The sequence below is a fragment of the Thalassophryne amazonica genome, chromosome 6, assembly GCF_902500255.1.
Source record: "Thalassophryne amazonica chromosome 6, fThaAma1.1, whole genome shotgun sequence".
Classification (NCBI taxonomy): Eukaryota; Metazoa; Chordata; class Actinopteri; order Batrachoidiformes; family Batrachoididae; genus Thalassophryne; species Thalassophryne amazonica.
This window is the reverse complement of record NC_047108.1, coordinates 30,156,509-30,170,124: the sequence shown is the minus strand read 5'-3', so window position 1 is coordinate 30,170,124 and position 13,616 is coordinate 30,156,509. Positions and strand designations below refer to the sequence as shown.

The window sequence follows — 13,616 nt, the reverse complement described above, 5'->3', positions numbered from 1 at the left end:
CAACCCACAGACCTGCTCCAAAGACATACAACATGATCTTGCTGCAGATAGTGTCTCTGTACATTGTTCAACTATACAGTGCACTTTGCACAAAGAGATGCTGTATGATGCTGTAATGCAGATGAAGCCTTTTCTGCGTACATGCCACAGAGTCGCTTGAGGTATGCTAAAGCACATTTGGACAAGCCAGCTTCATTTTCAAATAAGGTGCTGTGGACTGATGAAACTAAAATTTAGTTATTGGACATAACAAGGGGCGGTATGCATGGCTGAAAAAAAAAAACCACAGCATTCCAAGAAAAACACTTGCTACCTACAGTAAAATTTGGAGGTGGTTCCATTGTGCTGTGGGGCTGTGTGGCCAGTGCAGGTTCTAGGAATCTTGTTAAAGTTTAAAATAAAATAAAATATTTGACCTAAGATGGCAGAGCGCTAGCAGCGTCATGACTGAGCGCTAGCAGCAATTAAGAGATTATCGCCCCGTTTGCGCTTAAACTGCCTTGTTTCTGCTTACAATCGACTTTAGAATGATTAAGAGGTTTTACATTGTCATCTGACAGTTAATAATCACATTATTAGTGTGAAGTTCGCTGATCCACAGCAGGATTGTTTTCCACCGGTGCGGCTTCATTTGAAGCCCGAGGCGTCAGCGCAGTTCCACCAGCATGGCTCCATCTGAAGCCCGAGGCGCCAGCGCAGTTCCACCGGCGTGGCTCCCCCTGAAGCCCGAGGCACCAGCGCAGTTCCACCGGCGTGGCTCCACCTGAAGCCCGAGGCACCAGCGCAGTTCCACCGGCGCAGCTCCACCTGAAGCCCGAGGCATCAGCGCAGTTCCACCGGCGCGGCTTCACCGAGGCCCGAGGCGCCAGCGCAGTTCCACTGGCGCGGCTTCACCGAGGCCCGAGGCGTCAGCGCACATCCACCGGCACGACTCCACCTGAAGCCCGAGGCGCCAGCGCCGTTCCACCGGCGCGGCTTTACCGAGGCCCGAGGTGCCAGCGCGGAGTTATCTGACCATGGGTCCGAAGAAGGCACTGACGGCGGAGGAGGGAGACGATATCAAGAAGTCCCTGGACTTTTTGTCTGAGGAAATCTCTGTTGTTAAAATGCAGCAGAAATCCATTATGGAGCTGGTGGAAGAAGTGAAGGCTCTCTGGATCCAGAATGCCGAGAAAGACCGGCGTCTCGTGTACCTGGAGAACCGTGTTGCGGAGTTGGAACAGTACACAAGGATGAACGACGTTATTATTACAGGAATTCATATTAAACCTCAATCCTATGCACAGGCGGTGTCAGAAGACAGCGGAGGGGAGGCCAGCGAGCAGGAGGCCAGCTCAGTGGAACAACAGGTGGCTGACTTCCTGCAATCTAAAGGTATTCAAATGGACTGTAATAACATTGAAGCATGCCACCCCCTGCCCAGGAGAGAGGATGGAGAAAGCGAGCAGTTATAATGAGGTTTGTCAACAGAAAACATAAAATGGCATTGTTAAAACAGGGACGGAAACTCAAAGGAACAAACGTATTCATCAGTGAACATCTGACCAAAAGAAACGCAGACATCGCCAGGAAAGCTCGTTTCTTAAAAAAGCAGGGAAAAATTCAACAGACATGGACATCCAACTGCAAAACATTTATCAAATTGAATGGAACACCAGAACAAGCGAAGGTTATGGTAATCAGGAACATCGAGGAACTGGACAAATACGACCAATAAGGTATGAGGACACAAAAACACCACAACACCATGACACAGACCAGAGGAACCTATTCATCTACTACATCATCTACATCTGGAGACAAGAAGGATATAACTCAAAGGATTGCTGATCATGGAAAAGTAGAACTGAGAACATTTAAATACACAGACTACAATGTACTGGACTTGGAGCACGATATAGACCCGGACAATAATTTCTTCTCAAATATCAATGACAGTTGTTGCTATTATACAGATGAACAGTTTAATCGGATCATTACAACGGATAACAAATTATCAATAATCCATTTCAACAGCAGAAGTCTATACGCAAACTTTAACAACATTAAAGAATATTTAAGTCAATTTAAAAAAATATTTAACATAATTGCTATATCAGAAACATGGATCAATGAAGATAAAGGAATGGATTTTGAACTGGGTGGATATGAATTTAACTCTGTAAACAGAAAGAATAAGAGTGGAGGAGGAGTGGCTGTGTATGTGGATAAGAACATGGATTATAAAATAGTAGACAATATGACAACTGTGATCGATAACTTATTAGAATGTATAACTATTGAAATATGTGAAGAAAAAAGCAAAAATGTATTAGTCAGCTGTATATAGAGAGCACCAGGATCTAGTATTGAAACATTCACTGACTGTATGGGAAAAACGTTCTCAAAAAGTAATCAAAAAACTGTGTGCATTTGTGGTGACTTAAATATTGATCTGCTCAATCCAAATAAGCATAAAATAACAGATGAATTTATCAATATAATGTACAGTATGAGTTTATATCCAAAAATCACCAGGTCAAGCAGAATTACATCCCATAGTGCTACCTTAATTGATAAAATATTCAGCAATGATATTGAGAATAACACTGTGAGTGGATTATTAATCAATGACATTAGTGATCATCTACCAGTTTTCATCATTTATAATAGAAACCATCGGCGGAATCAGCCAGAGGAGAAAATAAAATACAGGCGAGTGCAGACAGAGGAAAACATGAACACACTAAAGAAGGATTTACAGGAGCAAAACTGGGAAAAGGTATACAGTAAAAGTGATGTTGATAGTGCATATGAAACTTTTTTACAAATATTTACATCATTATATGATAAAAATTGTCCAATTAAACAAGACTACAGAAAACAAAAAATCCAAGATCGACCATGGATGACGAAAGGGTTACGAAATGCATGTAATAAGAAAAATACACTGTATAGAGAATTCATAAAACTAAAGACTAAAGAGGCAGAAAATAGATATAAGAAAGACAAAAATAGATTAACTAATATTATATGGGTATGTAGGAAGGAATATTATAGTAACATTATATAATAACAAAAACAATGTTAAAGGAATATGGGATATATTAAATAGCATTTTTAAAAATGGTAATAAAAAACAGAGTTACCCTCAGTATTTCATTGATAATAATGTCAAGAAGGAAAATAAGGATGAGGTAGTCAATGGTTTTAATAATTTTTTTGTAAATATTGGACCAAGCTTGGCAGAAAAAATTCCCGATTCCCAACCTGAGGATTGGGATAATAATCTCATAGAAAGAAATCCCTGTTCAATGCTCCTCACAGCAGTGGATAGAAAAGAAATTGTGAATAATTGTAAATATAAAACATCTACCGATTTAAATGAAATTGATATGGTGGTGGTAAAACAGGTCATTGAATGGATTGCAGAACCATTAACATACATCTGTAACTTATCATTTCAAACCGGTAAATTTCCCAATCAAATGAAAATAGCTAAGGTTGTGCCGCTGTATAAGACTGGGGATAGACACCACTTCACAAATTATAGACCTGTTTCTTTGCTTCCACAATTTTCCAAATTATTAGAAAAGTTATTCAATAATAGATTAGACAAATTCATAAATAAATATAAATTACTTACTGATAGTCAATATGGATTCAGAGCACATAGTTCAACATCACTTACATTAATAGAATCAGTTGAGGAGATTTTTATAGACCTTAAAAAGGCTTTTGATACAATCAATCATGACATATTAATCAATAAACTTGAACAGTATGTGATTAGGGGGTTGGTGTTGCACTGGGTGAGAAGCTACTTAAGTAACAGAAAACAGTTTGTGAAGTTGGGGGAATATACGTCATCATGCTTGGACAATGCTTGTGGTGTCCCACAGGGGTCAGTATTGGGTCCAAAACTGTTTCTAATTTATATAAATGATATTGTCAATGTTTCCAAAATATTAAAATTAGTATTATTTGCAGATGACACAAGCATTTTTTTGTTCAGGGGGGGATTTGCAGGAGTTACTGAGGAGGATCAGTATAGAAATGGGAAAATTGAAAATATGGTTTGACAGAAACAAATTATCATTAAACTTAAGTAAAACAAAATACATGTGATTTGGCTATTGTAATACAGACATACAGGTTCAGTTACAAGTCGAGGGGGTAGATATTGAAAGGGTACATGAAAATAAGTTTCTGGGGGTGATAATAGATGATAAGATAAACTGGAAGACTCATATAAAACATATACAAAGTAAACTGTCAAGAAGCCTTTCAGTTCTAAACAAAGCGAAACATATTCTGGACCACAGCTCACTCCGCATTCTTTACTGCTCACTGGTTTTACCATATTTACAGTACTGTGCAGAGGTATGGGGTAATACTTATAAAGGTACAACACAATCACTATCAGTAATGCAGAAAAGAGCTATAAGAATTATTCATAATACTGGCTATAGAGATCATACAAATCCATTATTTTTACAATCCAAAATCTTAAAATTCACAGACTTGATTCATTTTCAAACAGTACAAATCGTGTATAAAGCAATAAACAATTTACTTCCAGCAAATATTAAAAATATGTTTTTTAACAGATCAGGGGATGGCAATCTGAGGGGGAAATTTAATTTAAAGCATCAGTGGGCACGAACAACATTAAAAGGATTCTGTATTTCTGTCTGTGGGGTGAGGATGTGGAACAGATTGGGAGTGGGGCTCAAGCAATGTCCAAGCATGAACCAGTTCAAACAGCGGTACAAAAATATGTTTTTTCTAGGTATAGGGAGGAGGAAGGGTAATGAGGGTTAGGGTGTTTTTGTTTTTTGCTTCGGCTTGTAAATATATAGTATTTTGTAGGTAAGTAGGTATGTGTAGGTGTATATTTATGTTTGTGTGTATATATATATATATATATATATATATATATATATATATATATATATATCAATATCGGTTTAGGTGTGTAGGAATCTATGTGTATATGTGGCAAAGGGTATTACTGGTTGTGGGGAAGAAGGGGTAGGGATAAATAAGCTGATGCTTCACCCTACCCCTTTTCGGACATGTTGGGTACACAGTAGGAACTTTTTTGTTGTTGTTTTCACTGATCTATCTTGTATTTGTTGTTGTATCAAATGTTCAAAATAAACAGTTTTCATTCATTCATTCATTCATTCATTTTCATTCATTCATTCATTCAAAAGTTGAGGGTCACATGGATTCCAGTCAATATCAGCAGATTTTTGAGAACAATGTTCATGAGTCAGTGACAAAGTTGAAATTGCACCAGGGCTGAATCTTTCAACAAGACAATGACCCTAAACACTGCTCAAAATCCACTAAGACATTCATGCAGAGGAACAAGTACAATGTTCTGGAATGGCCATCTCAGTCCCCCAGACCTGAATATTATTGATTTTAAGGGGGATGTGCATGCCCGGAAACCAACAAACCTGAGATGTTTTGTAAAGAAGAATGGTCCAAAATACCTTCAACCAGAATCCAGACTCTCATTGGAAGCTTATAGGAAGCATTTAGAGACTATTATTTCTGCAAAAGGAGGATCTACTAAATATTGATGTATTTTTTTCTGTTGAGGTGCCCAAATTTATGCACCTGCCTAATTTTGTTTAAAGAATTATTGCACACTTTCTGTAAATCCTAGACACTTCATTTCACTTCTCAAATATCACTGTTGTCTGCTATATGATATTTTTAACTGAAATTGCTGATCCAAACAATCAATGATTTTTAAAGAAAATCGTGGAAATCATCAGGGGTGCCCAAACTTTTACATACAACTGTATCTGCTCCCTGTGCCAGTTCACTGTTTTTTTTTATCTGGTCACAAGTGTAATTAACTACGTATATACTCTGTGATTTTTTTTTTTTTTATGTAACATATTTGAAGCAACCCTTGTTGACCAAAGGTAAAAGCAATGGCTTCAGTAACCACCAGGATTAGTATTCAATAATGAAATAAAGTTCATGTAACTTCAAAACAACACGCATGTTGAGAACAGAAGTCATAAATTAATATGAACGGAGCGCCACGGGCCAAAAGTAAATGTTGACGTGTGAATTACTGTCATGGGTCATGCTTTTTGTGTGTTATTCTATTCTCATTGTTTATCTTCTGCCTTTATTATTATTATTATTATTACTACTATTGTTATCTGTGTCCTCTGGTTATTGAGTTATTTTATTTCTGGTGCTTTTACTTGGACGTCTCTTCCACATTTGCTCCATGGAGCTTAATTTCCTGTTTCTGGCTTTCTGAGTTGTGCACATACCTGTTCAGGGCTTTGCACAGTAGACTGAGCAGAATGCCACTGCAGTAATCCAGATGGGGGTGATGAATGCATGGTTAAGGTTCTCAGAGTTCTGGGATGGTAGTAAGCAGATATGGTGATGGATTTGATGTGAGAGGTTGGAGCTTTTTTTTTTTAGCTATTGTGTTAAATGGGAAGAGATAGATTAAGTAATTTATCTATTCATTCACTGCATTTTACAGGGTACAAAAGGGACAGCAAATATTCTAAAGCAGTCCAAGCATTGGGTTTGATAGAAAGACCAGAGAGATGTTTCAAATGCGAATAATAAAAATGAGTTTTCAGACTATGTGACTAAGTGTAGTGGATGGAGGTGGCAAACCTAAGTGGCTGTGGAAGTCTGGTCCAAAGTCCAGTGGTTGAAATAGAGAAGACTCACATCTGGCTTCAGTCTTGACAGAGAAACAGCCAAACGCCAGATCTGAGAGTCCGACAGCAACAGTGATGACTTTAGAGTTGTCAGATATAAGCTGCAGTGAAAGCATTTAGCTCTTTGAAACAAACTAGCGCATTGCCTGTGACGGACCCGGCACCACGAGGGGGCGTTTGGGGGCAACGCCCCCTCACATCATCAACCTCGCCCCCTCTGATGTGAGAGTTATCAAAAATAAAAATAAAAAAGAAAGAAAAAGAAATACTGGAAAATATAGCGCCTCGCAGTTTTGCGGATTTTCTTAGTCCAATTTTGCATGCTTTTTTTTTTTTACAGCGCATTGTGCTCTGCGTCCTCATCAAGCAGGCCGGTGTTCTGTCGAGATGAAGGGACACCTGTTGCGACACCGCGAAGAGAGAGTATGCGCATTGTGTTCTGCGTGTCTATTTATAAGAATCTTCTCGCCTAGAAGAAAAAAGAGCGCCAACAAGTACCCATAACTGTGTTCTTCATTCGGAAAAAGACACCTGCTGCGAGGTGTGAGTGGAAAAATGCGCGACAGTGGCGCGGTGCCAGGACGAAGAGGTGCGATCAGAGGAACAGTAAAATACTGGTCAGTCACTATTAATAATTTCTTATGTGTCCAACCTCGTAGGTTGATCGTTAAAATTAAATTCGTTAGTTCTAAAAGCCATCATAATTATTTATAGGAAAACATTCTATTTTTATTTCTCAAACATATGTTTGGGCCTGAAAACAGGTTGGTCTTATTTTTCTACTAAGGTTTGAACTTTGAGAGTGTTTACACATGAGAGAAAAGTGAGAAAATGTTAATGCCTGTTTGAGAAAAGTGTATAAAGTGTGTAGTGAGGGGTTTTACAGCCTTAAAACGTCTATAATAATTATAAAAAATAACGCTGACTACTTCGCGGATTTCGCCTATTGCGGGCTATTTTTAGAATGTAACTCCCGCGATAAACAAGGGACCACTGTATATCTACATGAAAGGTTTATCTTTCACCCGTTGTGTGACTGTCATGCCCAGTTGCGCTGTGTTTGCGCTTGTGATGGAGGGCTGTATGTGGGGTTAATCTACTGTCTCATGTCGTTTCTCAGATCAGTTGTTGGTTTGGTTTTGTGGTATGCAGGAGATCACTTGACCAAGGGTCTATACGTTCAAATAATAATTAAAAAATACTGTCATCACTCTTTACTCTTACTCAGTCAGTCTCTTACAAAGGTGTAGCCTAAATACATGAGCTTTCTAGGAGCGCACCCAATTCATTACGCACGCTCAGAGGCAGGTGCCCTCCGGTGCGCACTTTTTTTGGGAGGGGGGGGGGGACCCCGCCCCCTGTGATAAACTCATCGCTCCCTTAATATTTTTTTTCTGGCGACGGGCCTGGCCTGTGAGGATCCATGGGCTCTAGACTGGGTAGTGTTCATAAAATAGGTAACTGACATTTTCCAAGGGTGGTGATAAACTGTGCAAAGTTTCTATAATGAGGTGAAATGGCACGTGAGCCCAGAATGTTTTTAGAACCTTAGACCTTATACCTCAACAATTTTTTGAAGAACTCAACTCTTTCATTTCCTGTTAATTATTTAAATAAGAGGTAATTTACTGTCTTAATGTATAAATTGTTTAGGTTTTTGTTATCATATACACACTATTATTATTATAATCATTATTATAATAATTATGATTATTAAAAAGGAGAAAAAACATATCTGCCAAATGGCAAATATCAGCTGCTCTCCCTGGTTTCACCATGATTGAAGCCACACACACACACACACACACACACACACACACACACACACACACACACACACACACACACACACACACACACACACACACACACACACACACACAGAGGCCACTTTGGCAGGAAACAGGAAAGTTTAAAAATTAAACCACACAGGAAGCAGTGCTATGAGGCCAGGCCAGGGGTAATTTGGTCCAATTTTTGCACCAGTTAGCAGTCTGACTGTGGCTTTATATATATATATATATATATATATATATATATATATATATATATATATATATATATATATATAGTGAGGAAAATAAGTATTTGAACACCCTGCGATTTTGCAAATTCTCCCACTTAGAAATCATGGAGGGGTCTGCAATTTTCATCTAAAGTGCATGTCCACTGTGAGAGACATAATCTAAAAAAAATAAAAAATCCGGAAATCACAATGTATGATTTTTTTTAATAATTTATTTGTATGTTGCTGCTGCAAATAAGTATTTGACCCCCTACTAACCAACAAGAATTCTGGCTCTCACAGACCTGTTAATTTTTCTTTAAGAAGCCCTCTTATTCTGCACTCTTTACCTGTATTAATTGCACCTGTTTGAACTTGTTACCTGTATAAAAGACACCTGTTCACACACTCAATCAATCACACTCCAACCTGTCCACCATAGCCAAGACCAAAGAGCTGTCTAAGGACACCAGGGACAAAACTGTAGACCTGCACAAGGCTGGGATGGACTACAGGACAACAGGCAAACAGCTTGGTAGAAGACAACAACTGTTATGATTATTTATTAGAAAGTGGAAGAAAGACAAGATGACTGTCAATCTCCCTTGGTCTGGGATTCCATGCAAGATCTCACTTTGTGGGGTAAGGATGATTCTGATAAAGCTCAGAACTACACAGGAGGACCTGGTCAATGACCTGAAGAGAGCTGGGACCACAGTCACAAAGATTACATGAGTAACACATCATGCTGTCATGGTTTAAAATCCTGCAGGGCAGCAAGGTCCCCCTGCTCAAGCCAGCACATGTCCAGGTCCGTTTGAAGTTCACCAGTGACCATCTGGATGATCCAGAGGAGGCATGGGAGAAGGTCATGTGGTCAGATGAGACCAAAATAGAGCTTTTTGGAATCAACTCCACTTACCATGTTTAGAGGATGAGAACAACCCCAAGAAAACCATCCCAACCATGAAGCATGGGGGTGGAAACATCATACTCTGGGGGTGCTCTTCTGCAAAGGGGACAGGACAACTGCCCCGTATTGACGGGAGGATGGATGGGGTCATGTATTGCGAGATTTTGGCAAACAACCTCCTTCCCTCAGTAAGAGCATTGAAAATGGGTCATGGCTGGGTCTTCCAGCATGACAATAACCCCAAACACACAGCCAGGGCAACTAAGGAGGGGCTCCGTAAGAAGCATTTCAAGGTCCTGGAGTGGCCTGGCCAGTCTCCAGACCTGAACTCAATAGAAAATCTTTAGACGGAGCTTAAACTCCAAACCTAAAAGATCTAGAGAAGATCTGTATGGAGGAATGGGCCAAAATTCCTGTTGCAGTGTGTGCAAACCTCGTGAAAAACTACAGGAAACGTTTGACCTCTGTAATTGCAAACAAAGGCTATTGTACCAAATATTAACATTGATTTTCACAGGTGTTCAAATACTTATTTGCAGCAGTATCATACAAATAAATTATTGAAAAATCATACATTGTGATTTCTGGATTTTTTTTTAAGGTTATGTCTCTCACAGTGGACATGCACCTAGGATGAAAATTTCAGACCCCTCCATGATTTCTAAGTGGGAGAACTTGCAAAATCGCAGGGTGTTCAAATACTTATTTTCCTCACTGTATATACCTCAGAGAACAGATTTCTTGTTAAGTTTTCTGATGACTGTTCTCTTATCTCTACGACAAAGCTCAGAGTCTGATCATGGTCCTGCACTATCTGAGTTTGTTCATTCGTGTGATGATCAATTCCTTGACCTGAATGTATGTGTCCAGAACTCAAGAAATGGTCATTAATTTCAGGCATACCAACAGGGGACACAAAGCTAGTGTCATACATGGTGTAGAGGTCTAGAGGGTTGAGTCTTATAAAATACCTTTGAACAGTGTTTGCTCAGTGTTTCAACACTGAGCCTGTTGTCAACCGTGGACAACAGAGAATCCATCTGATGAGGAAGCTGAGCTCTTTCAATGTTAGTGTGTGAGGATTTTATAAGTAACTTTTATTGCTCATTTATTGAAAGTCTCTTGCATTTGTTGGTTCAACGGATTGTCTATTAAGGACAAAAACAGCCTGAACGACATTGTCAATGTTTGCTCTAAAATAATTGGGGTCAAGCAAAGAGACTCGCATTTGTTTTGGGAGAATCAGGTGGAAAAGAAAGCTAAGTGTGTTCTCAACCAAACTGATCATATGCTGTCCGGTCAGTTCACGGTGATGCCTTCAGGCCGCTGTTATATGTACTGTTGGGAAGAATGAACAGATACTTCAAATCTTTTATTCCTTCTGCTATCAAGCTGCTGAATGCAGACAGCAGTCATTTTAAATGACATTTCCTTTATCGAGCATTGTACAAGATGACATGTTACGATTGTTCCTATTGTTCTTATTGTTGTCTATTTATTTTTTAAGTATTCATGACCTCACTGACCTTGGTTTGTTGTCTTAATGTGGAGTGCTGTTTCTCACACATGCTGTGTGCGTAGTTGTGTGATTGTGCTGGTGAACTTGAAATGAATTGCCCTTTTAGGATCAATAAAGGTTAAATTGAATATATATATGTGTGTGTGTGTGTGTGTGTGTGTGTGTGTGTGTCCTGGTAGTCAGGAGGATATTATCTCAGACATTTGCAATAAAATGCTCTGAAAGCACAAATATGCTCGAGTCCACAGCAGGTAGGTATCACTGATTGCTGCTCCAACGAGCAGGTTGCTGCCTGGATCCACTGACACATTCTAGCTGCCAATCAAAGTGACCACGCCCCAGTTATTCATAACTTTATATCTGAGTGTGGTCACTTTGATTGCCAACGCTTTGACAACAAAAGCGTTGGCAGGCGGCACTTACTCCATTTCCTGTTATGCCCACAACACCTCCATGGCTAAATAAATGACCAACCCCTTTGCACTCTGCCTCCTAGTTTGGACTCAGACTTAGGAGTGTGTAAATAACAATGTGTGGACGGACAAATCAGACTTAAATTTTCTTCAGATTGCATGTCTTAAATTTGAAATGTAATCCCTGCCTTCTTTCATTATCCTGCTGCCATACTTCACCCAAAAGTGTATTTATTCAAATAGTGTATTCAAAGTGTATTCAAATAGAAAGCATTTTTTTTTAAGTAGAAGAAAATGAAGAAGATGGAAATTTGCTGCTCGAAGCCATGAATTTAACTCTGTCAAGTGTTCATGAAATAACTCTTTAGGATCTTGGCAGCATGCTTGCGACCATTATCATCTTGAAATATGGGAACTGTGGTGCGCTCGTAATTCTCTAAAATCGCCTCACATTCCCTAAATGTTGTACTCCCTGCAGCTTAATCATCACACCTAATGACTCCCTATGCTGTTACCGCTTCAGATGGAACCAACATGCTGCTTACACATATCACTGGTCTTTGTCTCATTTTTACTCAGCCTGGTGGAAGGTAAAGGTGAAATATTGATTTTACAGAATGACTTTAAATTTCACTCCCTGTTTTTGGAGAACATTAATGTAGCTTTAAGTCATTTTCAAACCTGACACTTTATTACATTTTGAACTCCTCGGGTTCAGTTTAACACAGATTTATTATAAACAGACTGGGAGGTAAAAACACAGTGTTGTGTGTACGGAGGGATCCCTCATTCATCGGACAGTTCTGGTGACTGTTATCCAGCATCATGGGCCCACAGAGGTCTTGCTGCATATTTAACTTTCACTTTGCTAAGTTATCAGAAAAAGCTCAGATAGTTATTTAACTTTATTCAAGGCTACACCTGTACCTCATACATTGTGAATAACTATTCAAATGAGCTGACAAACTGGTTGAAAACAAGGTGTTTTGTAATCTGATGATTGCTGTGAAAAATAACCCAGTCACTGCTGAATTACTTTTAAAAGAACTGTGAGATGATTGTAGCAGAGCACAAGAAATTACACACAACTTTATGAACCTCACTTCAGTCTGATGTATGATGTAAAAGTCATCACACTGATGTGCTGAATGTACAGTAGTGTTCAGAATAATAGTAGTGCTATGTGACTAAAAAGATTAATCCAGGTTTTGAGTACATTTCTTGGAAAACAAGGTACCAGTAGATTCAGTAGATTATCACAAATCCAACAAGACCAAGCATTCATGATATGCACACTCTTAAGGCTATGAATTTGGGCTATTAGTAAAAAAAAGTAGAAAGGGGGGTGTTCACAATAATAGTAGTGTGGCATTCAGTCAGTGAGTTCATCAATTTTGTGGAACAAACAGGTGTGAATCAGGTGTCCCCTATGTAAAGATGAAGCCAGCACCTGTTGAACATGCTTTTCTCTTTGAAAATCTGAGGAAAATGGGACGTTCAAGACATTGTTCAGAAGAACAGCGTAGTTTGATTAAAAAGTTGATTGGAGAGGGGAAAACGTATATGCAGGTGCAAAAAATTATAGGCTGTTCTTCTACAATGATCTCCAATGCTTTAAAATGGACAAAAAAAAAAAAAAAAAAAAACAGAGACGCGTGGAAGAAAATGGAAAACAACCATCAAAATGGATAGAAGAATAACCAGAATGGCAAAGGCTCACCCACTGATCAGCTCCAGGATGATCAAAGACAGTCTGGAGTTACCTGTAAGTGCTGTGACAGTTAGAAGACGCCTGTGTGAAGCTAATTTATTTGCAAGAATCCCCCGCAAAGTCCCTCTGTTAAATAAAAGATGTGCAGAAGAGGTTACAATTTGCCAAAGAACACATCAACTGGCCTAAAGAGAAATGGAGGAATATTTTGTGGACTGATGAGAGTAAAATTCTTCTTTTTGGGTCCAAGGGCCGCAGACAGTTTGTGAGACGTGCCCCAAACTCTGAATTCAAGCCACAGTTCACAGTGAAGACAGTGAAGCATGGTGGTACAAGCATCATGATATGGGCATGTTTCTC

At 39.1% G+C, this 13,616-nt stretch overlaps 1 protein-coding gene across 1 annotated transcript in view; it reads left to right on the top strand.

The window, feature by feature from the left end:
- nphp4 (nephronophthisis 4) overlaps positions 1-13,616 on the top strand; it is an 804,312-nt gene that overhangs the window by 590,333 nt on the left and 200,363 nt on the right. The gene's annotated exons all lie outside the window — the stretch shown is intronic.